This window comes from Protopterus annectens, chromosome 12.part0, assembly GCF_019279795.1.
Source record: "Protopterus annectens isolate FY-2018-M chromosome 12.part0, PAN1.0, whole genome shotgun sequence".
NCBI classification, from domain to species: domain Eukaryota; kingdom Metazoa; phylum Chordata; order Ceratodontiformes; family Protopteridae; genus Protopterus; species Protopterus annectens.
In genome coordinates, this window is record NC_056746.1 from 179663136 (window position 1) to 179688918 (window position 25783).

Below are 25783 nucleotides of genomic sequence, written 5' to 3' on the forward strand. Positions count from 1 at the left end.
GTCATTTTGGTGGCAGGATTTTTCCCTGTAACTCTTAAGTCCTTCATTGTCATTGTTCTGCTCGTCTCTATGCTAGAAGTAACTGAAGTGACTTGGTGTGCAGGTGGGCATTGCATGTCAGTCATAGAGTTGTTTGTATGATGCTTCCCCTCCTACTTCCTGGGACAGCTTGCGTGAGCTTGTCTCTCTGCTTTTCATGACCTGTTGCACCTCTGCTGGAATGCTTAGGCCAACTATTATTTCATTTTCTGGTAGTGGATATGTTTTCCCACATCTTTTCCTTTCCTCCTCAGATTAAAACAGCTGTCTGTCCAGTCCTTATTCTGTCCTCCCAGTACTAGGACCGTGGGCACAAAGGCTCATTCCTGACTTCATGTTGCCACTTGCACTAATGTATGTACCCCTTGTCTTTTTAGCTTCAGTCCAATCGAGGTGTTAAAATGTTTAACTTATTATTTTTTTTTTTTCAAACCATTATTCTGTCTGGCATAGCTGTGAAAAAATACCTGTTCTGAAAACTGCAGTCACCCCAGTGAAGTAATTTGTAGCTCACTGTAGGAGTAATTTCATTATGGTGTAAAATTACCAGAATTATTCAATGTTCACATAAATCTGAGCCTTCACCCCTTCTTGTCTGACTCCTGAGATTGCAGGCAGGCTTGTAGATAAGTATACATATCCCTGACAACACAACTTGTTTATGAAAACAGATTTTGAGGACATCATGGGAACACTTGACCCATTTTATTTGCCAGTTACCCTACCTGTTAGATAAGCTGCAAAACCTACAGTGGATATAACAAGTGTACACACCCCTGTTAAAATGCCAAGCCAAGATGTGCCATGCTGATGGACTCCTACCCAAGAAGACTGAATGTTGTAATTAAATCAAAAGGTGCTTCAACAAAGTATTAGTTTAAGGGTGTGCACACTTGCAACCAGCTTATTGTATGTTTTTTATGTTTTATATTTTTCCCCTAATGGATTTGTTTGTTTTTCAAGTGAATTGTACAGGTCACATTAAAGGTGGGAAAAGTTTTGAAATTATTTATTGTGGTTTCATTTTTTATATCACAAAAACCTGGCCTTTTAACAGGGGTGTGCATACTTTTTATGTCCACTGTACCTAGTCAATGTCCTCTATCCACACTCACCATTAGTTAGCTCTAGTGTCTCTTATAAACTGTCCCATAGTACCTTGTGTGCCTACCTCTTCAAATCTCATTTCCAGCCCTAGCAACTGGAACTTTTTCTTGGCCAGTAGCTAAGTGCTCTTATGTTTTTGGGGTTTTTTTTGTTTGCTTTTTTTTACATTTTTACCAGAAGATCACTCATTTTCAGTTATTTTTCTTATCCTCTCTAGGCTTCTGGAGATTTCTCAGATATTTAAGTAGTCAGTCTTCTTTTATTTACTAACTCAGCTTCTTTGATGATGTTCTTCGTGTTTCACTGTTGCAGTCATCACATTTGGGTTATCTGCTTGCAGTAGCCCTCAGTCAGCCTGATTATCAAAGTCTTGGGTCCTGCGTCGGTTGCTGTCTCATCTTCCGTGACATCAGGTAGTCAGGGATATGAAGCATGCAGCCGACGCCATTACATCAGTCTTTCTTGCCGTGCGGTGCCCAAAGTAGAAGCAGTTCACAAGTGCCGGTTGGCCGAATCCTGACATTTTCGTTTTCGAGTTTCAGAACCAAAGTCTTCAACTAAAGCTAAGTACCCCGTTGGGGAAAATTTTTCTTGCTGTAAACTGATGTCAGTAAAAGTCAATAATTGTATTTCTTGTGGAAAGCAAATACCTCATAAAGATTTTCATTCGTACTGTATTCCTTGCCTAGGCCCTGACCACGACGTACCTCGCTGTCGGTTTTGTGCCTTATTTAAACCACAAACTATTCGTCGTTGGTACATTTTCACTTCTAAATATTTTGGTACTCTGTTCAATTATCCAGATATGTCTTTGGTAAGCCACCCGACTACTGACATTCCAAAGAAACGCAAAGATAAAGACAGAGACAGGCCGCCTAGGTCCAAAGCTGCCGATGATGCTTCTCCTAAGCCAGTCACCAGTTCGCCGGTACTCATTGAGGTGCTATCACAGCCCCTGATACCCGCTACTTCAGATTCGCAAGACTCTACTGAGACCCATTCGGAGTCCGGTATGCCGTGAGATGCTTCAACTGTGGAACCTGCGGATGTCTCTACCTTGGATGGCACCGGCTTCTGAGGGTGTATTCAGGCCTACTGACTTGCATATTAAACTGATGCCATCTTCTTCTTCTAGGCCTAAAACTCGAACCATGCCTAGGAAACCGATGCCCAGACTGCATGGTCAGGCCTCTATGCCTAAAAAACAAATGATAAGAATGGCTGAAGACCTTATTACTTTAATCAGGGGAAGCCAACCTTCCCCCTCTAAGAGACCTAGGACTGAATTTGCTTATGATACCTCTGACCAGGATTCTGAAATTTCTGTCTCCTCTGATGACCAGGATTTACCCTTATCCACCTATGAGGATTCTGATGCAGAGGAATCTATTCCCTCTGCTTCTCCCCCAGAGGATTTTTCTTTTGGTGAAACCTTGCATACTGTTAGGGAGCATTTTCACTGGGAAAGTCAGGATTACTCTGATTTTAAAAAAGGGGCTTAGAGATTTCTTACTCCTGCCCCAACACAGGCCTTTAGCTATCCCTCTTGTGCTGGACATTGTTGACTATGCCCTTTCGGAATCTAGCTTAGCCCCTGACTCTATACCTCCTGCTCCCAGAAAACCTGATAGATATTACAGGGTTCCTGATTCTCACAAGTTCATTTTTAAAAATCCTACTGTGGATCCTGAGACAATTTCACAGGGACCCAAGGGCAATAAGGCTACTACTGCCAAAAATGCTACCCCCTCTGATAGAGATTCCAGGGCCCTGGATAGATGGGGTAAGAAGGTATACACCTCTGCAACATTGGCCATCAGGGCCTTAAATTGCCAGTTTCATATGTTAAAGTATCAGCAGCATATTATTGGATTGCTTAAACAGAAAATTATGTTGATTCCTGATTGTGCTGAAAATAAGGATTTACAGGATTTAATGCATTCTGCTGAACAGGTTGGAAAACATACTTTGCAATGTGGTTTTGATTCACTAGAGGCATCTTGCAGAGCTGCTGTCACCGGGTCTGTACTTAGAAGGCATGCTTGGCTTAAGGAGCAATCTTTGCCAGATCATGTTAAAACTAAATTGCTGGATGCTCCCTTAAATCAGGACCACATGTTTGGCGACAAAGCAGAAGAAGTTCTTAAAAAGATGGAGGAGAAAGCTAAATCTATGCAAATTGTTAAAGATTTACAAGTGTAGCCTCCTAGATTTAGTAGGCATTGGCCCTCAAAAAATTGGTCCTTTCCTGCCTCTTCCAGGCCTTCTCAGTTCAAACCCAGAACCAACAGAATACCCAGGCTTCGGTCCAGGGATATGCACAGGACTAAGCAGTGGGGGGCTCCTACTCCCAAATCAGGGAGTAGTAAGACTCCCCCCTATGGTAAGCTGTCTCAATGACTTAACTTTAAAACTTCTAAGCACTTCTCAACCGACTGCTCCTGTAGGGGGAAAGATTGCTCTGCAAGCAAAAAATTGGGAACTCATTATCCAGGACAAATGGGTTTTAAACATAGTTTCCCAAGGATACAGATTTCACTTCCACTCATTACCAACCCCAAACGGTTGGCCAGATCTACCCCCAAATCAGTGGGCAGAGGCTCAAAAGCAAGTACTCTCTCTTAAGATTAAAGGCTATTCAGACTGTACCAGAAGAGGAAAAGGGAAAAGGTTTCTACTCAAGACATTTCCTGGTATGCAGAAAAGACAACTCATGGTGTCCTATCATGGACCTGTCTATCCTAAACACCTTTTTGGTGATTCCAAAATTCAAGATGCTAACGCTTCACCATTTGCTTCCCATGATAGACAAAGATGCCTGGTTGGCAACACTGGATTTAAAGGAAGCCTAACTGCACATCCCAATCAAGGGAATCTTGCAGAAAATACCTACGCTTCGAAGCAGGCTGCATGCACTATCAGTTTTCTGCACTGCCCTTTGGCTTATCTGCTGTGCCCAGGGTATTCACAAAGTGCCTAGCTCCAGTCATTGCGTTTTGCAGGCAAAGAAATATTCAGACATACCCATACCTGGACGAATATCTAATTCAGGCAGAAAGCCAGGACATACTTCTGAATCATCTTGCATTTTTACAAAAGGTGTTAACTTGTCTGGGGTACACCATAAATGAAAAGAAATCACAGCTGGTACCCTGTCAGCAAATTATATTCCTGGGAGCAAGCTTGAACACAGCTTCCCGGATGGCTTTCCTCACGCCAGAGAAACAAATTCATTTGACAACTTACTTCAAACTAGTGGCCACAAAAACCTTGCTATCTGCAAGGCAAATACTGCAAGCCTTGGGGTTCATAGCCTTGTGCATTCTACTAATTCCATATGCAAGACTGCATATGATGAAACTACAATGGTATCAACATTCTAAGGATCTAGAAGCAATGATTCCTGTCATACCTTGCCTATGGTTAGAATTCCTTTCGTGGCCTGCCACCAAAACAAGGAACTACCATTCACTCTGCCCCCTGCCGCCCAAACCTTAACAGACACATCAGACTATGCATGGGGGGCTCACCTGGCAGGGAAGTGCATTCAGGGCAAATGGAACCCAAGTCAAGTGCACCTGCATGTCAATCAAAAAGAAATGTTAGCTGTACAGAATGCTCTGACAGCCTTCATGGACCACATTCTTCCAGGACAATTAGTGGTAAAGATGGACAACACCACTGTTATGTGGTACATGAACAAGCAGGGGGTACCCATTCTTACCCCCTCTGCAGACTATCCATGGCATTGTGGAACACAGCCTTGAGCTACCAAGTTCATCTACAGGTTCAATTCTTGTCAGGAAAACTAAATACACTGGCAGACTGACTAAGCATAAATCTCATGGACCCACACGAATGGAAACTGGAACCAAAGATTTTCAACATGTTGATCAACAAATGGGGGATCCCAGATATAGACCTGTTTGCCTCCCCCCAGAACTACCAAGTGGACAAATTCTGCGCAAGGACTCCCCACAAACAAGCTTGGAAAGTGGATGCTCCATCCTTCAGCTGGAAAAATCTATCGGTTTATGCCTTTCCTCCTCTGCCTCTCCTCTCTAAAGTACTACTAAAGATCAAACGGGACAAACCAAGGATGATACTGACTGCACCAGACTGGCCACATCAACACTGGTACCCCCTCTTGCGCAGTGTGTCACAGCTGGCCCCATGGCACCTACCTCAGACTCCTATTCTGCACCCCCAGCTTCAAACCCTAAACCTGGCAACCTCGCTAATTACCTAATCTCTCCATTGCCATCCCTCAGTAAATAAGTATTGGATGTCATTTTGGAGGCAAGGAGGCCTAGTACTAGAAACTCTTATGCTGAAAAATGGAAAAGATTCTGTGCCTGGAACCAAACTCAAGGGATGGCCACAACAGCGCCCAATTCACCTTAGATTCTTCAATACTTAACTGAGATGCTTCACAAGGGCCTTTCCTTTTCCTCCATCAAAATTCACGCCTCAGCCATTTCAGTTCATTACAACACAGAACCACCCCTCTTTTCTCACCCACTGCTCAAGCAGTTCCTCAGAGGGGCTAAAAAGTTAAGACCACCCAGGAGAGCTCCAACTCCAGCCTGGGACCTTAATTTTGTATTGGAAAAATTCACTCTTCCTCCTTTTGAGCCAGCTGCAACTGCAGAGTTTCCTTTCTTGGAAAACAGCTTTCCTTTTAGCAATCACTTCAGCAAGAAGGCTATCTGAATTACAGGCCCTTATGGCAGTGGAGCCTTTCAGCAGTTGTTCAGATTTCCTTAGAGGTTTAGTCCTGTCCAAGTAAAATCTAAGTTGTCTGTGCACACCTAAGGAGTGCAGTATACGTTCCCCTTTGTTCTGTGGACTAGAAAAGAAGGTTGGCAAATTAATGGACTGATTAAGAGCCACACTGGATATCACCTGGTCGGCCGCATGCTTTATACCCCTGACTACCTGACATCACGGAAGATTAGACAGCACCTGACGCAGGACTCAAGACTTTGATAATCAGGCAGACTGAGGGCTACTGCAAGCAGATAACCCAAATGTAATGACTGCAACAGTGAATACACTCGAACATCTACATTTATGGTAAGTGTACACAACTGTAAATTAGGCAGCCATCTAAAGTTTCTGCCTAGTCTTAGTAAAGAAATAAATAAATAATAGTGTGTTTTTTACTTGGTCAATATTATTGCTGCTGTTGTCCTGCTATTGTAATATCTTGCTGTTTTCAGCTATGGATAAGACCTTAAAAAAAGTGCACCAAATGTGGGCGTAAGCTCCCACTCCAAAATGTGTTTGATCTTTGCATTATTTGTTTAGACCTTGAACACCTTAAAGTTGATTGCTCTGTTTGGAAGGTGTTCACCCCTAGAACCCTAGGAGACAGACAGACCAAATTAATTGTTAAAGGGCTTCTTACTGCTGACTCATGGACAAACCAGAGAAGAAGAGAGAGAGAAGAAAGGAGGACAGAGACTTTAAAAAACAAAAAGCAGAGGATCAGGGAATTTCTTTCTCTTTCTGAAAGTAGCAAGGGAAGAGACTTCTTCCCTATACTGAGATACAAATCACTTGTATTGTGATTAGGGACACATCTCCCACCAAGACCAGCAGTAGACATTCCTCAGAGTGACAATTACCATGCGTTATGGGCTCCAGACTTCCTTCTGTGTCTTCCTGTAAGTCAGTGCATTATTTTCAAAGCATATCAGAAGCTGATTGGGAAGCTATGATGAGGGCCTTCTTGAAGTGACAGATGTAGCTGGGAATCAGACCATTCCCTTGTGTTATCTGGGTAGATCAGTTTGGCTCCCATCACCTCTTTTAGCTCCTTCCCTGGTGCCTGTTTCTGCATCGGAGATTTTGGAGCTGGCTTACCCACCCAGACCTTGTCTTAGTGGCTTCGACAGCCATTCAGGTTTCACTGTGTACATTTCCACATCTGACGCACTCAACTCCAGCCACATTGACAAAGAATGGGTCTTAGACCCAACTGCTCAACATCAAGTCCTTGGTGCCATCAATGGCTACTACTCATCTGAGCTGTTCTTAGTGTCTAGGTGTTAAGCATTCAAGCCTGCAGTGCCAATCTGCATCTCAAGGCTATCTGGACCCTCATTGTCAGGTCTCCCTTCCTCAGTTCTATCCATGTCTGCTTCAGCAGAAGAGGAGTATGTACTGGAGAGGGTTTCCCTGATGCAGTCTGACTCTGGATCTGCCTTCAAGGATACAGAGAGCATCATAGACTCTTCCCCCAGTAGGGCTGTACACAGTGCCTGCTGTACCCTGAGATGCTTCTTCATAATCTGTACAACCTATTTATCCAAGCTCCCAGGGACAGAGCAGAGCAATGGCCTTCATTCTTAGGAAAGAAAGCAGGGCAGTAACCAGTCAAATCTTACCTTTTGGTTGGCTTATTGCATTGATTTTTTTTTTGTTGAAACCACCATATTAAGCCCATGAAAGGGCAGAACAGTCCACATTCTACTAGTGCAGCCTCCACTACAGTGCCTTTTTTAGAAATGTATGTGAGGTAGCTACTTGGACCTCCTTTCACAGTCTGAAGTATTACAAGCCAGCTATGCATACAATCCAGGAGTAGATTAGGAGTTGTCAATCCATTCCTGCTGGGTATGTGAATCCTCTCCAGTGCTGTGGCCAAACTAGTTGTGGAATACCTTCTGCTTTAAAACTGTCTACGGGCATGATGAATGATATTACAACAGTGACCTTTATGATAATTGTAATATAGCTGTGCAAGCATACTGTACACAGTAAATGTTTAGATAAAATGTCACTGCTACATATTTGTTTTATATTGATCTACCTCCATTTTGGCTACTTCACTGTTCTTATATGTGTTACAGAGGGTGGAAACCTTGGGTGATGGAGCACCTTCCTGAGTTATTTCCCCTGACACCTCACCGTGTGTGGGTTGGGGAGAGGCACCCTACCATGGCTAATTCACTTCCATGTTTCCAGGCACAGTTGATGGTGACATCCTTCCTCCAGACGAGAAGTGAAATGAGACGGGCTGTTTTCTTTCAGCTGCTTCCTACTGATATCCTTGGCTTGGAGAGGAGACCAATGCCATTCTGAGGGCATCCAAAACTCTAGACCTCAGGCCAAATGAATGGATATCTATCTGAGGGTACCTTTCAAGCTTAATGAATGAAATCAAAGCAGTTATCTTTCTCTTTTAATATCTACTGTACTAATGATCATGCTTCCACATATGTACTTTATGGTGAGTATCAGTAACTCAATCAGCATTTGTTAAATTAAACATTATACAGTCAAAGTATTGCACATACAACAGTAAACATGTACTTACAATACAAACTTGTATACATATTATATAAACTGAAAGAGAAATAAAGATTAAATCAGGCTGCATCTTACATTTTGTGAGATGGTATTATAGAATTCATGGAAATGTATGTTTAAATTGTATAAATGTTGATATTAAAACAGATATAAAGTAAAATGTGAAAGATAATGAATATTAGCCACACAACAATAGTAACTAAACAATGGCAGTAACATATTAAAACAAGATAGCCCTCAGATATGAAATTAAACAGTTTAATTAGTCATTTAAATGAAAGCCACAGTAAATTGACAGTCTTCTAAGAGGCAGATTGACAGAGAATAATTAGAAGGCAGAATTTTTGATAGATGATTAGAAGTATGCCAAATTGGGATCAACCAGTACTGAATTCAAACCACTGTCAAAAGGTGGAAAAGATAGTAGTAGTTCAAGAAAACTTTATAGACATGACACTTTTGTGATTGTACACTTCAGCCAGTTGGGCTAGATGTTAGGATTAAATGTAAAATATCACTGATGGGCTGATTTTATTGCCAAATTATTTTTTGCAACATTTTGCACATGTTGTGTGCTGACCATTACACTGTTTCATCAGTCCATTTGTTTGCTTCTTAGGAAGAGCAGTGACCAAGGTGGGGTGTGGGGGTAATCATCCAGGCAGCCATCAAAGGAGGTTCTAAGTTTTTCCATTTTTCTCCCTATTCCAGACCTTGTGAACACCCGGTGAGGTACCCGCAATGGGCTGTCTATGGAAGGGACATCTCCATACTGCCACAAGGGGAGTTCTGTCCAGACAGACCTTCCCACCCCCACCAGTATGAGCTCTGTTCTCCACCAATGAGATTACACCTCACTTTCTGCTGCAAAGTGCACAGAAATATAGCCCTCCCAGGGGAAGATGAGCAAGCCTCATCCCTGCTCTGCTCCTCTTCAGTTTGACAGAGTTAGTAATGCAAAACTCGGTGCTACTTATTAGTGCTTCATAAATTATGCAGTCAATGGCCTTTTTTGGTCAACACAAGTTAATGGTAATGCTTTCCCAAAATGTTTATTGCATTTGCTAAGAGATGAACATCATAATACAATTGTATGTCTTTAATCCTTTTTTTGAGTTCTAGCCTTTAATTTAAGCCTTTTTCATCTTCCAGCATCTAGATCAATTTTCTGTACTTTCTCCTCTGTAGTCTGTGCTACATATATTACTGATGAAAGGTTGAGGTTCCCTATTACTTTGACTTTCCTTTTAGGTTTGTCTTTCATTGTCCTTGAACTGTACCTTGTATGCTCTGGCTAGCTACCATTGTTGGCCTGCTTGGCCTTCTAATCTGTTGGTCAGTTTACACTGGCAGATTCTGTACCTTGGTGGTTTGGTGGTTTTCATGCCAAAAGCCACCTGCACTGTTTTTTTATCATGCATAAATGTACATATTCTTTTGTATTCACCTTCCTGATCATGCTTATCTACCAGATTGTTTTAAAATGTAATTTGAATTAAATGTTCATAAGGATCATTTGCATATATTCCATGTACCTCTGATACAAGAGGTTTGGGAGGTCACTCAGTGGAAGTTCTAGCTTTCGTGGAGTTTTCAATTTGTTTTTACTGATTGTTTTTTCAGTGACCTTCTCACTCATAGTTTTAGTTTGTTGTTTGGGATATTTTTGCAGTGACAGTAATGGTAATGGACATCATCTGGGTATAACAGCCCCATGTTTCTAATGCCTAGTCAAACACTCTGCTTGTGCTATGCTGATGAGGTCATAACAAAGCCGAAATATGCATATCCACAGCTAGTGGGTTTTGGCTTTATTACCTTGAAATTGTCTATTAAAATGATGAAACAAGTCATGGGAATTCAGAATCGCCAATTAGCTGAGGCACCTGATGTTCATAAGGATCATTTGCATATATCCCATGTACCTTTGATACAAGAGGTTTGGGAGGTCACTCAGTGGTAGTTCTAGCTTTGCTGGAGTTCTCATTTTGTTTTTACTGACTGTTTTTTCAGTGACCTTCTCGCTCATTGTTTTAGTTTCAAAATACCAAAAAATAATTTGCTACAACTAGTACATGACAGTGTGTGCTTATAAAGCAAGCTATTAAGATTTATTTGAAAATGCAATAATAAAGCTCATAGATGCTTTTGTGAAGGCATGATTGATTCTCTTTTGCCAGCATAAAAATTATTACAACCAGAGCAGATGGCAGTGTAAACTGTTCCTTTTGTGGAGCAGTTACCTTTTGCTAATTACACATTTTGGTCCCACCACAAACATGTTTATCTGTCAGAAATGAAGGGGCATTGGTTGCAAGCTCCACATTTATATGTGCCTGTTGAGAAACGTTACATGTTTACTCTTGGTGCTTTCTCAAACAGGTTTTTTAAATTATTCCCTGTTTTGTGAATGAAGGATGGTTTGTCACCAACAAGACTGTTTAGTTTGGGGTCTATTTTGAACAACTTCCAGTTATTTTGTATTATGCTTTTTACTTCATGGACAAACCCATCAAATTTAATGACCAAGGAATTAATAAAGCAAGTAGTCTTGTCTTCAGTGGCCTCTGTCCTGAGCGTACTTGTATAACCTAGTCCTAAAAGGGAGGAATAGTTAGTCCCTCACCCTTTAATTATCTCTAACCTAATAGTACTGATCAAATTTTGTAGATACCCCCTTTCTAAAAACATGTTGGTAATCTTATGACATTCTGCTAAAAATAAGTCAAAAGTTGAACACATTCTGGCCTCCCTAATCAATTGCCCTTTGAAAACACTTTTTTGCAGGTGTGTGGGTCACAGCTTTTAAAATGTTAATAGGTGTTAGAGAAAGTGTTTTTCCTATAAGTGGTAGACTCAGTTTTTTTCAACTTCAGATTTTTTGAAATAGAAACATCTAAAAAAATTACATACTTGTTTGTCAAAGTGGTGGGTAAACTTTAAAAATCCAGTAGTGGTGTTTATGAATTCCATGAATTTAGATATCTCATCTTCTGCACCCACCCAAAGAAAAAATAAGTCATCTAGGTATGTCAAGTAACGTTTCCAACAGGATGAAAAAATAGAGTCCCAAATGTATCTTTTCTACCACATAAACTTTACTAGATTGGCAAAAGTTGGGGAGCAGGCTGCACCCATTGCCACCCCCTGTACCTTCTGGCAGTATTCTCCTTCAAAATAGATAAAGATGTATTCTCATACAAGTTCCAGAAGGTCCATTTGTAATCTAATTAAGTGATTGTCTAGCCGTGTAAGCTCTAGTAATGTTGAATGAAAAAATGTAAACCCATCTTGTGGGGGAATAGATGTAAATAAATCTACCACATCTGTTAAAAAGATATTTTAATCATTATATAAATCATGGGTTAGCTTACTAAGAAAATCCCAAGAGTCCTTTAAAATGTGGTGAGTGGAATCTAAAATATTTTTAAGAGTCTGAGCAATGAATATCGCTAGTGGATATGTTTTGGACCCTTGTGCAGAGACTATAAGTCTATATGGAGGGTCATCCACATTTTTGCACACTTTCGGGATTCTGAAGACAGCTGGTATGCGGGGATTTCTGATGGAAAGAAAATTATATGTCTCATAGAGGACTATACCTTCTGTTATGCAATCTTTTAGGAATATATCAATCTTCCTATACACTGTGTTGATTTTGTTTTTGGAAACAGTAGTATATTTGTTCATCTCTTGTAACATACTGTAGATTTTACTCACATGATCGATTTTGTCAGCTATTACTACCCCACCTTCCTTATCCGGTTTCATTACCATAATAAGGTGGTTATTTATCAAGGCATTAAGTGTTAGCTGTTCTTCAGTAGTCATATTTCTGACTGTGACCCTCTTACTTTATCAGAATTATAAAGATCCTTTGTACAACATTTTTCAAAGGTAGCTGTAATAGATTTTAAAGGGGGGTTGTAAGTACTTTTCCTTCTCAAGTTGGTGGAAGGTGGAATATTAGTACTTTTTGTGTGCTCAGATAATTGAGAAGACAAATTCAGTTTTCATGTGAACAACTTTAGTTCTAAAAGAATATCTGAAATGTCAGGTGAAGGTCTGGTTACAAGTTTGATTCCTTTACTTAACAACGAAAAGTGGTCTATGATAATGTTTAAATTACTATAATTAAAGATTTTGAACCCAGTCATTGTTATCCGCAGACAGTCCCTGTACCCAGCAGTTGTAGCCCCACTGTTGACTTTGTATACCTCACATACCTTATTGTAGTAAAAATTATTTTAAGTTTGTTTCAAATAAACATATAATAGTCACAGTAAATATTCCAACCTATCTCACACAAATGTGCTTATGTCCTGCAAAGCCAGACAGTTTAGACTGTGCAAACAACAAAAGGATAAGCAGCTTACATTCATAGATTGCCCCCCATGAAGCACTTACATCAGCTTTGCTGTGTATACCTCATCTCAGTGTGGTTAAAAAAAGTAATATTTCTTAAGCTGCTGGTGCAAGAATCGGGGACAGAGTTGAGAAAAAAGACCAAAATTAGAGACAGGTTTTAAATATTGGTCTGTTATACTTAGAAAGCTGTTAGAATAACAGTTGTTGCATTAGTATGCATTTCTGAAGAATATGAAATGTGAATGAAAAATGTGTGTAATTGGTTTGACACTGCAGTCTTCAATGATTTGTAAGAGTACCATAAATTTTATCAGGAATAGATGATATGAGGCAAAGTCTGAGACAATGTTTTGATTAATCAGGAGCATTTGGGAGCTAATTTGAACTTTTGTTTCATGCAAGCAGTAGACACTTTTAGCCAGAGTAAAGTATTCCAAATTATTTCACACAAATGCACATTATTCCTCCAAAGCTAGACTGTTTAAACTGAGCAAGAAATAAGAGGCTAAGTTATCTTCATCCAGATAACCCCATTCCCGTTCAGCAGTTATTGCCACTTTACTGTGTATACATGCAAGTGTAATAAAAATAATACCTCTTGACTTCAGTGCAAGAATGTGGTACAAAGCCACAAATCTAATGAGGGATAAAGGCCCAGAATTAGGAATGTACTTTAAATGTTGCTGTTGTATACTTAGAAAGTTCCTAGAATAACAATGTTTTATTAGCATGCATTTTTTAAATTCGCCTATGTGTCATTAAGTGGCCGCAGTCCGTAAAGATTTGCTGGAAAACCACCGATTATTTTTGAGGAGCAGACCAAAAATATGAGGCAACACAGGAACACTTGAAAGCTATGTATTTCAGCTGTTTCACACAAACAGTAGTCAAAGTAAATTATTCCACTGTATTGCAGACAGCAGGAGAGTAAGTAGTTTCATCCACAGACAGCCCACTTACTCCACTCAGCAGTAACGGCCACTTTGCTGACTGTGTACACTTCAGACATCTGATTGTGATAAAATATATTATGTGGTCATTTTTTTAACTTTGTTTCACACAAACCTTAGCCAAAATAAAGTATTCTTTCAACTTGCTTCTCATTAGTCATGCCAGTGTTGCAAAGCCATTAAAGAATAATGTGGTAATGATTCACTCACAGATCTCCCATGTACCCAGGCCACCATCTCTGTCTTTGTACATCTCAGATGTTCAGTTTGATATGTTCTCTCAAAAAAAAAATGGTTTTGAGCACAGTGTAATGCAACACATCACAGGTAGTGGGGCAGAAAAATGTGCAACATATGTGGAACATTGTGCATACTGCTGAACATTATTATTAAGTCCCTGCACAAATGACAGCACAGTCCTAACACATGAATTATACCTTAAAGATATCCATAAACAGTCCAGACTAGCAGGCTGCTGAAGGGCACATACTTCACCATTCTCTGCACATAGTGGAACACAGGGCAGTCAGATATAATGGTGTGTCATAGCACATCCCATGTAGTGCTAGTAACTGTCAAGACATTCATGGACACTCAGGAAGACAAGTGAAGCAGGTTCACAGCCATGTCGCAACAATGCACAGGGGATGATCAGATACCAAAATATACTGAGATTATCCATGTGTACAGCTTCAGGCATCATGCTAATATATGTATATCTCTCTTACTTTGTATTTGTTGTGTTTAATATGTGATTAACTGTGGAGCTTTTCTCCCCGGGCCTCCACTGAAAATGGGTTTCTGACCTAGTGGACTTTCCAGGTCAACAAATGTCAATAAATAGCAATAAATAAAATCATAGAGAATATGTCAGGGGCAAGTAAGACAGGCATACAAAATAGCAGCCAGGTGCCAGACCAGCAGAACAGTCCCAACAAAGTATGGATATGGTCCACTCAGTAAGCACAGGTAAAACACACACTTATTTTTACCTCCAAATTGTATATATTCTCACTGTGAGATCCCATAACCTCCAAACAAGAACTGAGAATTGATATTGCATAGACAGTACATACTGTACAATATTTGAGGCCCTGTGACCTCGAGAGTAAGTAAATGGGTGAGGTGCAGGGAGGTTTGGACCTTGCAAAAGAAATTTGGTTGCATACCTAAGTAAGGATCCAGTGTTATGTGAGCAAGGATACATTAATTATACATATTTTGCAGTCATAGTTTTTTTAGTAATGGTATTATAATCTTGTAGACCAGAGCTCCCAGCATGCATTCTAGTGCCACTGTTATACTTTGCTTATGTAGGTAAGATAAAATACTAAATATGCATATTTTACAATCCTACATTTTTAGTTATGCTATTATAATACTTTGCAACAGAGCTCTCAGTACATTAGGAACACTTCATTTGCTTAACATAATATTACTGCTGTAGATTGTTTTCTTTAACAGAGATGCTAGTTGTAGTGTAGTCTTATGCCATTTATTTAGCTGTACTACCCAAACACTGTGCTACTGCTGGGATGTTTCAAGATTTTTAATTAATTAATTCATTTAACTTTGTAGTTCATTTCCTGGTGTAGAGCACAGATCACAGCATGACCAATCACAGGCTCATCCCTGGTTACAATAAAAATGTTAAAATACAACCAGCAGTGGAGCACAAGTGTAATACTAACTAGTCACAAAAACAGAGAGATACTGTGTACAAACTTTACACCATGCTGAGGTGGACATTTTACAGGGGAAATGTGGAATCAGAGGAGTAGCAAGAAAAGCATTAAAAGGTGTTTATGTTAAATGTGTAATGTTAAGGCACTTTAATTGTAGGATACTTTTAGCCTACAGGATGCAGAGTTTAGTCAAATGGAGTTTGATTATTGTTAGGATATTTTAACTTTCTGTTATCTGAATTCAGTCTTTTGCCATTCATGCAACTGGCATTCGGGACACTGCCACTGTACCTTACTATTGATATTAAAACCATATTATCCTAAAGAGGAGCATAGTGTGAACTGTGTAATAAAAATGAACTATTCAAGTTCACTTTAGTAAATCGAAACAAGATAAGGAACACGATTATTAGAAATATTTACAAAGACATCAGAGAACAAACTGCAATAATCCTTAACAATTTTGATTGGGTATTAGTTGACTTCACCATCCTGGTAAAAGTGTGCTATGGTGCTACCATGTCCTTGTATGTAACTGAAGTCACACGGTACTTTAGCACGTCCTTCAAAAGCATCATCTCTAAATCATGTGCTGCAACCTCAGAGTAGAGTGAAACTCTTCATCACCAAAATCAAATCCTTCACTAGACTTCAGGCTTTGTCCATTAACTTAATTTGAAACTTCTGCAAAAACTTAAAGCCATGCAGTCTGGAATGCCCATGTCTCATTGATTTCCAGGATTACAAAAAAAAAAAACTCACAGCTTATGTCACAGAAACCGTCTGCTGCTCTCCCCAACATGAGCTGGTACCTATTCTCCCTGATTTTCTGCTTGTTGCTTTCCCAGTGAATTCTGGAAGGCAGTCAGCAAAAAGCTGTGGCTGGTTTAGGTGTGGTCACTGCAGGCTGTTTATTTACTTACTTTTTAATGTAAAGACATATTTCTTTAAAAGGAATCTGTCCTGACAGTCAGTGGGCATAAGTAATAGATCCAGTCATTAATGGAGTGCCAGTACATCAAAGAAAGTTATATTAGCCTCACGCTATTTCATGCTTTTGAATTGTCTAGTATGTAAAAGAGCTAACTGCTGTACAGAAGACACATCCAGACCTAAGATGCCTCTGCAGGAATTGGAGTACATTACCTAACTTTATGTGGGTGGCAAGGCCCTTAAAGGGGGCTGCACTTCTAACTTGTAATCATCTTCTGGTTTGCTGTATATGTGTGTGGAATGGACATTCTTGCACATTGGTGAATACTAGGCTGACTACCTTGAAGGGCCGTTTTAAGCCTACTGAATAATCTGAGATCAGAATCAAACGCTGTACCATATTCCTACGATGTGAAGACCTTACATTGTAGGGACCCTGCATAATTTTTCGATCCATCTTCCCAACTTTATGCCCCTGCTGCTGAGTTCCCTACTAAACTGTTTATTCCCTGTCCAGGGTAATAGACACCCCATTTGTTTCCTGGAGCAGGCAAGAAAATTAAGTTCCAATTGATACCTAACTGAAGCAAGATCCCTGTAAGCCTGTAAGTTCCCTTTTAGAGATGAGATTTGGGTGTTTGCCAGGCCTTCATTCATCTGAGGCCTCCCCTTCCTCCCCCCTCCCCACTTTTCTCCTTTCTCAAGGCATTTGGGAATTTGCCTGAAGCCCCTGCTGTAGGGATGCTACTTCTGTCTGTATGCACAGATTCCATTCATCTGATTAAAAACTCAAAATGTTGTAAACTCAGAATACTTAAAATAGGAATTTGACCATCCCCTATTGCTTGTGCGATCACAGAGTTGTTATTTATAATTAGCAGAGGATGGAGGTGCAGGGGGCTTACATCCCCTGTATTAAATAGGTTTTCAATATTTTGAGTTTTTTTTACATTTTTGGCTTCAAAATTAGTTTTTGATACTGTGACGTAGACCCATGTATGCACAGCTTGCCTGGGGCCACCATCCTGTTTTACATGCAAAACAAGCAACACCCCCTCAATAGCCACTCGCTACAGTACCCTTGCACTATTGTTCAGATCAGTGATGCAGTTTATCATACTCCCTTCCCCTAGGTTAGGCAAGCAGGCAGTGTCCAGTCACTGCTACCCTTCCCTTCTCCTCCTCATTGTGCCTGAGCCACTTGTCAAACCTGTGCCATCTGGGTCATAGTCAGGATTAGCTATTGATCAGAAATGGTATCACTAAAGTGTTGCATTACTCACTGGTTAAGTTGAGAAATTATTTTAATACTATACTCTCTTTTTTTACAGTTCATTCAACTTCCAGCACAGTTGAAGAACTGTATGATTCCCACCTTTTGTCATTGTCTTCCTTTGCACCATCTGCATTACAGTGGTGTCACTCAGCTGTCTTGTTCTCCCATTGGTATATGGGACACTGCTCCACTTTCTGCTTTCAACTCCATGCCAAACATAATACCTGTTGCATTTGTAATTCTCGCAAGTCCCCAGATGTTTGCTTTCTTGGTGCTTCAACAGTTCCCCTTCTTGGTTTTATGCATAAGCCTTCAGTCTGCGCCACCACTGTAGGTAATTTCATTGGTGCCATTTACCCATCTTTTTATCTCAGGCTTCCATAATCTGCTGTTCCATGTCGTACTTCACTTTGGCCCATCTTTACTTTTCCAGGCATTCATATCTTCACTAGTATACTTGTAACTTTCTGGTTTTCCACTCTGAAGATCAGCTATTGAGCTGTATCCATAGCCTTTTCACAAAATTGTTTTGGCTTAATAATAATGCCCTTTCAGCTAATTTTAAACTGAGCCCAAGGTGGAAAAATTTGTGTTGTGTCCTAAAGGTTAGAGAAAGCATTGCTTGTTTCAGTGCTAAGTTAAAAAAAATCCTGTTGTCTTGCATGGTCTTTCAACTAGTAATTTGTTGAAGGAAGAAACAAATAAAAGCACTTAGTTTCTCTTTTTCCAATGTTTTTTTAGTAGCTGTTTGTCTTTATTGCTTTTAGACATGTAACACGATTTTGTAAGTGCTTGAAACAATCATATGAGTGCAGATGTCTGAATCTGTTTTGGGGGTTGTGCTCATTTTTGCCATATTCTTCCATTTATGAACATTCTTTAATATCTGTTTTCACAATGCATACATTATGTCAGAAATACAAGTCAAGGACATATTTGGGCACTTGTGTATAAAGTACCTCCAGTTTCACTGATGTTTAAATGTTGCAAAGCTTTCTGCAAGTGAAATTTATGTGTCTTGCATCTATCCTGTTGTGCGCATGATGTCACTTTGAAATGTCAGCAGCTGTAGAATGTTTACTTCTGTTTACAACATACGTACACTGCTGAGTGCATCAGTCAGTTGTTTGTAATCTATCATGCATTAACTTTCTGCTTTTTTTTGTTTCATTAATGTTGTGAACTTAGTACTTGCTGAGAGCTAGGTTTCATAGTTTAAATATTGTAGCATGTGTTTTGTTTACAATGTCACACTGAAACAAGGGCAGTGAAATGGTGAGAACATTTCTAAAGCATTACATTATTGGAATCTAATTTTTGGAACCTTTTTAGTGTGAATATTTCTATATTTTTATGTTGCCAGGGAGGCAAGTTGGTTATGGATATTTTCTGATCCTTAAGTAAAAGTAATAATACCTGGAAATAAAACTAAAGATTCTGTTCCTTTCCATGACATTCTGTCACTTTTGCCTTGTTAATTGTGTGTAACATGAAGACAAAAGAAAAGTCACAAAACGAAATGCAACTTCAGCATTCTGTTCCTGACTTTAAAATCATACGTCATTTTTGCCTTCCTAGCTATCCTGTTTCTCAAATGCGTGCATTCATAGGCAACTTGCTGATGTGGTAGAGTTTGGAACTCTTCCTTTCCTGCTTCTGAAATGCATCTGTAGTGAGACTTGGTCTTTCAGTGTTTATAAAAGTAAAATATGTATTATAATTACTTTATTTTCTGTTGTCTCAGTTGGAATAAAGTATATACCCCACCAGCAAGGTGCTCAGCTTCAAAAAGCATGTGAGGCCAATAACCTTGTAGTTTTTGTTATGGCAAAACATCAGGGAGCACTGTAGTGAAGCTGTTCACACAGCTGTCCTTTAATGTTTTATATGAGGAGTGTGTGAGAGCCGAAAAATAACTGTATTCTATATTGTTTTTTCCTCATAAAAATGATATCTTTTTGTTTAAATGATTAACAAAAGAAAAACCCTAGGTGTTAGGGGGCCAGAAGAAGTGACAACTTCTGACCCTTATTGCTTTTCTGGGCTTCTCCCATGAATGCTAACTCTCCAACCCAGCCATGTTGTGCTAAAGGTAGAAATGGAATGCACATCATTTCTTCTTGCTCATGATGTATAGTCATAGTTACCAGTCTTCTTGTTAATATAGTCTTCTAAGTGCAAATGCTCCATCACTCATAATTTCAGTTCAGCTGTATAAATGATCATGGGACTGCCACATGCTCCTATAATAAACGCTGGTATATCTGAGTAAGTCTATTTTCAGAGTTGTGTTCCTGTCCTGAAATTTCTTATGCGAGATCTTTCACTTTTTACTGTCTTTTGGCATGGCAAAAATATAGGAAGTCAGAAAAGTGTACATTAGGGTATTTTAGGTCTGCAGAAATGTGTAAAAATTCTATAACTTTCTGTGCATAAATATACATCATATCTGTTTTAGCTGTGAAATAGAGTCCGACAGTCTTATGTCTGGAAATATTACATTTATGGACATTACTTTTCTTCCATTTTGCCATAAAGCATAACATGATTGTAAGTTAGACAGACCAGTGAACAGAATAGTGGTAGTATTTTGGCCAAAACTACTGTTACAGTATTTAGCAGTTTCCACAAATCATCTGCCCATGAAGAGTCTGATGTATATTTTTTAAAGCTCAGTGATATTGAACAGACAGGCAGTTTTACAAATGTGTCGAAGGAAACTCAGTATGAGTGAGCAATGACAACTTATCCATTAGTATGGAAGTGGGCAAGTTAAGTGGGCCAAGATGTCTGTTGTAACATTCTGTATTTCTTGTAGTCTGATTTGTCAGAGTACAGTTAGGCGGGGATAGAGTTATTGCCAGTGATGCACCCAAAATGTATGCCCTTGAGCCAGAGTAATAGTGTTTAGTAATGATGATCAGCTATTCCCTGTTAAACTAGGAGTATAGGTTCATAGGTAGGTACTAGGCTATCTGCCCGAAGGCATTTATAAGCCTAGCCAGAATGTGATGGCTTTCGCCACCCCCCTTAGATTAGTTCCCTGTGCCTCTGTCCAGCAGAGCCATTGAAGTGATCCCTGGGGTAAACTTTCTGTTTCCCATCCACTCGTCAAGGTTTCTTTTGAAGAGGGTTAGTGAGGAGGTCTGCCTAATGTAGACTGGAATCTTGTTCCAGAGCATGGGAAGTCTCTGGGACAGGAATCTATCCCTCCAGCACGTCCTATTTATTGTTGTGGTGAGGTTTAGATCCCTGGAGCGTGTGGCTCGAGGGGATATGGTTTTCTTTAGGTGGAGCATGTCCATCAATTCTGGGTTGGACATGGCCTTGTATGTTAGGCAGAGATCACCTCTGAGTAGGCGGTATGCAACCGAGTACAGCTGGAGTTTCTTCACATGAGCTGCATAGGGCATCTGCCTGAGACCAGTGGTCCTCTTGGTGAGGAACTTCTGTGGTCTTTCCAGTTGTTGCAGGTGTCTTGTAAGGTACATTCCAAATGGGGCATTGTACTCTATGATGGGTCTGATGAGTGATGCGTAGAGGGGCCCAAAGACCTCTTTCGATCTGGATGCAAACACTTTTGTGATTAGGTGGGCCACATAGAAGGATTTTCTAACCACTTTGGCATTGTGATAATCAAAGTAGAGGTTACTATCTACTTGGGTCCCCAGATCCCTTATTACGCCTTCCGTATTTAGGGGGCTACCACCTATGTGGTAGTTTGTGGGTACTTTGTTTTTTCCAAAGGGGATGACTATGCACTTTTTGGTATTTAGCTTGAGACCATGGTTTTGACACCAGGTAACTGTCTCAGTGAGACCCTTTTGGAGGATGTCTGTGTCAGCTGGAGAGTCAATTATAGCCCCTAGTTTGCAGTAGTCTGTGAACTTGGTGAGCCATAGTCCTCCTGTGCTTGCCTGTACCTCTGAGAAGTATATGCCGAACAGGAGGGGTCCTAGGACTGAGCCCTGGGGATCGCCACTTGTAACAGGTTTAGAGTCAGACTTAGCTCCTGCAACTCTTACCATGCGGGTTCTGTCTGTGAGCCAGTTGGCAACCCATCTCATGACGTAGGGGTTTATGTTCAGGCTGGTGAGCTTGTCTATAATACCTGAATGGGGAATAGTGTTGAAGGCCTTTGCGAGGTCTAGGTAGGCTGTGTGGACCACCTTTCCCTCGTCTATAGCCTTGGTAACTGTTTCAAAGAAGTCCACCAGGTTTAGGAGGCATGATCTGCCCTTAAAAAAGCTGAACTGGGTTGGGTCCAGTGTTTTGAGGTTTCTAATGTCTCTGTTAATGAGATCCATGATGATGCACTCCATAGCTTTGCAGACCAAGCTAGTCAGGCTTATAGGGCGATAGTTCCCGGGGTCCGTTGTGGCTCCACCTTTGTGGAGCGGAATAATCGTTGCTGTGCACCACTCTGTGGGCACGTAGCCTGTGGAGAGGCTGAGTTTAAACATTGTGTTTAGGTGAGGGGTTAGTTCATCTTTGAGCTCGTGTAGGACGCAGCCTAGGACACCGTCCGGTCCCATTGATGCTGTATTTTTTGCTTTGGAAAGAGCTGTTTTAACCTGAGTGTCTGTGATTTCAAGGGGCACTACATTCTTCTGGTATAGTTATGGGCCCTTTTGGGGGTGAGAGGGGGGGGTGAAGTCTGCACTGAACTTGTCTGCCAGAATGTTGGCTATATCAGTCAGTTCAGTGTATTTTGTGTCATTCTGCACTAACTCCGAGCAGATCTGAGAATTGCCACTTAGATTCCTGACATAGCTAAAGAATGCCTTGTGGTTATCTTTGGAGTCCATGGCAATTTTTCTTTCGAAGCTAGCCTTGGATGATTTTATGAGGGAACGTAGTTTCTTGCTGATACTGATCAGAGATGTCTTCCCTTCTTGGGATTTTACTATTTTCTGTACTAGTTTCCTCCTTCTATTGTATAGCTTGTTTATGGCAGGGGTCCACCAGACTGGTTTCCTTTTCTTGGAGGAGTGAGTCTTGGTTTTGTTTGGGATAGCACGATCCATGCATTCTTGTAGGTGCCTGTAGAGTGCATTAGAAAAGGATTTTGTGGCTTGGACAACGTTATCCTTTATCATGGGGGCTTTGAAACTTCCCACCTCGGTCATAAGTAATGTGAAGTTTGCTTTTGAAAAGTTTTTCACGGTGGTTTCTTTGACTGGGGGTGGTGGCAGAATGTGGATATCCAGAGTGATTCATTTATGGTCTGATCTAACCAGTGAGGGGTTGACCTCCAGTGTGGAACACCAGTCGCCTATGTTGGTGATGACCAGGTCCAATATATTGTCACCTCTGGTGGGGGTGTTAACCTGTTGATCCAGGGCGTTTGAGTTTATAAATTCTAGGAAATGTTGGGCCAGGGAGTTCCTACTTGAGTAGTTCTCCCAGTTAATGTTTGGATAATTGAAATCACCCAATATCAGGGTGTTTGGTAGGACCTTTATGTTTCCCAGTGTTTCCAGGAATGCGGAGTGGGGGTTCTGGGACATGGTGGGTGATCTGTAGCAAGCTATAATTTGAATTGCAGTTTTGCCCGTTGTTAGTTGCACGTGGATGATCTCTGAAGCATCATGCTGTGCCACGAACCTGGAGGTGTGGGTATCCTTGATGAATATGGATACTCCCCCGCCTTTTGTATTTCGGTCTGGGTTTTGTGGCCGAAATGAATGGTATGAGTTGTAGCCTGGTAGTGCTGGGGTGCTCTCTGGAGCCTTAAACCAGGTTTCTGTTATTGCGCATATATCGATTTTCTCCATACTGAGGAGTGACTTGAGTGAGTGCATTTTGAGGTTTAGACTTCTGGCATTGAGCAGCATTACCCTCAGTTTTGTGTTACTTGTGCTATTTACAGTGGTGGGTTTGTCTTTTGAGCCTTGCCTAAAAAAGGCACTATGGGGGTGGCAACAGCCTTGGCCAGTATTCGAAAGCCTAAGGGTGACAGGTGCAAGCCGTCTCTAGCAAAGCAGTGTGGCTTGTCGAGCATGACATCCCAGGCTGACAGACACCGAATCCCCTTTGAATGACACCAGAAGCTTAGCCAATTGTTGAAATTGATAATTTTTTCACTATACCGTGGTATGATTCTTGGTGAGGGCAGGATGCTACTCAGGGTCATACCAGCCTGGACTACATGATCAGAGAGCTCCTCCATGTCTCTTTTCATGTAGTCCAGGGAGGTACAGCTCAGGTCATTCACACCAACATGGATAATGACAGAGTCATATTTGTACTTGTTCTGGAGTGACCTGAGCACTTGTGTTATGTGGCGGATCCTGGCATCCGATAGGCAACTAACAGTAACCTTATCCTTGTTCAGCCTAGTGAGTGGGACGTCAGTGTGCCTGACTATAGAGTCGCCTATTACTAGTGTGTTGGGTATGTTATTTTGCCTTAAGGGTTGTGATTGTGTGGCACACTGGTTTTGTGAAGTATGTGTTTCATGGTTTGTGTTGGGGGTGGAGGTTGCTTGGATGTCTGCTTTGGAGGTCTCTGTTGCTTTTGCAGATTTTTATTTAGAGCCTCCCAGTATGTTTTTGTGTATTTATGTGTGTTTTTTGTCAGTGCTGGTTTCATAGGTTTATGTGAGACTGGTAGTGTGATGCAAGTAATTCCCTTCTCCTCTTGACTGCCTGGTCCAGTCTTGGGTTGAGAGAGCTTAGCCTCCAGTTTAGCTGTATAATTGCATCTTTCACATGTATTAGTGTTTCGTGGAAGGAGGAGAGGGTTATCTGTGTACATGAGGCAATTGTAACATTGCCTCATAATGCCCAGATTCACCAGTTGGACTGGAGAGTACATCTGAAACTGCCCTTTGGACATGCCTGGATAGGTACAGTGAACTGTTTTACTGATTGGCTGGTAAGGTCGAATAGAGAGCCTTGTCCTTCTCTACAGTATAGGGGGGGTCTAGTGCTTGCTACGAGTTTTGGGCAAGTGCAGGGATGAGAAGTGAATGATTTGAGTGCTTAAGTTGAAAGTTTGTCTAGTTCCAAGTGAAAAATTGAAGAGTACACTTTGTGGAGCCGGGAATAGTTATACCCTAGCTAACCGGTGCTGCCTGCTGTGCAAAACTACGCAAATGTGGTATAGCAGGGAAATGAAAGAGATGAAAATTAGCCCAGAATGACCAATAAACTACTAAGTATTGGGCTGAAACCACTCCTCCAGGGACAGATAGGCTGCTCAAAGCTTCCTTTCTCACAGTGAACAGAGAAACTTCCTTCTATCCAAGTAAGGTATGGGCAAACACAGAAACTTGTAACACAGCCCTGAATTCAGCACTAACCTGAAAACTGGACTAAACTAGCTTAGAAAGGTAGGAAAACAAGTATATTTTTTGTTTATTTCAGAAAATAAAGCAGATACAATCAAAAAACACTTTAAATGCACAGAAATGTCTATCACACTTGAGTGTGTAGCCTACAACAGTTAAACATAATTTAAACACAAAAACAACTTTGTTAAAGTGCAGGCAGTAAAATAAGTACAATATGTAGCTGAAACAAGCTTTTTAAATCACAGAAACTCTAGAAAATCGGTGTTTTTAGGCGGAATTAGCTAAAGGCAGCAAGAAAATGCAGAAAAATGATAACTTAATCACTCCAAAGACTCTCTTTTGTCTCTCTGCTGCTGTAGAACTCAGGAGGGCACCAGGCAGGAGCTTGCTGAGCTGTATGTCATCCATGTGTGTGTGTGTGTGTGTGTGTGTGTGTGTGTGTGTGCGCACGCACACACACACATGTATATTTGTTACGGAGTAGAATACGTAGTGTAACAAATAATTCACTAGAAACTGATCATATACGTGTTATACAGCTGCATGCAGTCAGGCCTTAATCAAGTTTCCTGTCAGAGCTTGTTTTTCACAAAAAAATAAATAAATAATAAACTATGAAAAAAAAGCCAGGAAATACATTTAAGGGAAATCTAGAAATACTAATCTCCATGGCACAGAGAGCTGATGCTCTGGCTGCGTTGGGTTGTAGAGGAGTTGGGTGGGTGAGTGGGATTGAGCAGATTACCTGTGCTCGCCCATCCTATGAAGAGAAATTGAGGCTCCGTCTACGATGGCACGCACCAGTGAATGC

The 25783-nt window shown here is 40.7% G+C and overlaps 1 protein-coding gene across 8 annotated transcripts in view; it reads left to right on the plus strand.

The window, feature by feature from the left end:
• The window catches only part of TRAF7 (TNF receptor associated factor 7), a 1047901-nt gene that overhangs the window by 374326 nt on the left and 647792 nt on the right, over positions 1–25783 (plus strand). The gene's annotated exons all lie outside the window — the stretch shown is intronic.